Consider the following 245-nt stretch of genomic DNA (forward strand, 5'->3'; position numbering starts at 1 on the left):
ATCGGTGAGTCTACCTCCAATTTCCCAATTAAATATATTAACGTTAATTGTCGATATGTATGCGAATACTCTCGAAAAGTGAGTTCTGCGCCATCCCCTCTATGTACGTCACAGGTACCGTTTTACCTCGAAATGTTTTTTTGTCCTTGCGGTTTCGAACACGTGTAAAATGACTCAGAATATCAGTACGCAGCCGACAACCAAATAAGTAACTCTAAAGGCGATATTAGTATAAGAAATGTTAA

The sequence above is a fragment of the Wasmannia auropunctata genome, unplaced genomic scaffold (assembly GCF_000956235.1).
Source record: "Wasmannia auropunctata unplaced genomic scaffold, wasmannia.A_1.0 LD336106.1, whole genome shotgun sequence".
Taxonomy (NCBI): domain Eukaryota; kingdom Metazoa; phylum Arthropoda; class Insecta; order Hymenoptera; family Formicidae; genus Wasmannia; species Wasmannia auropunctata.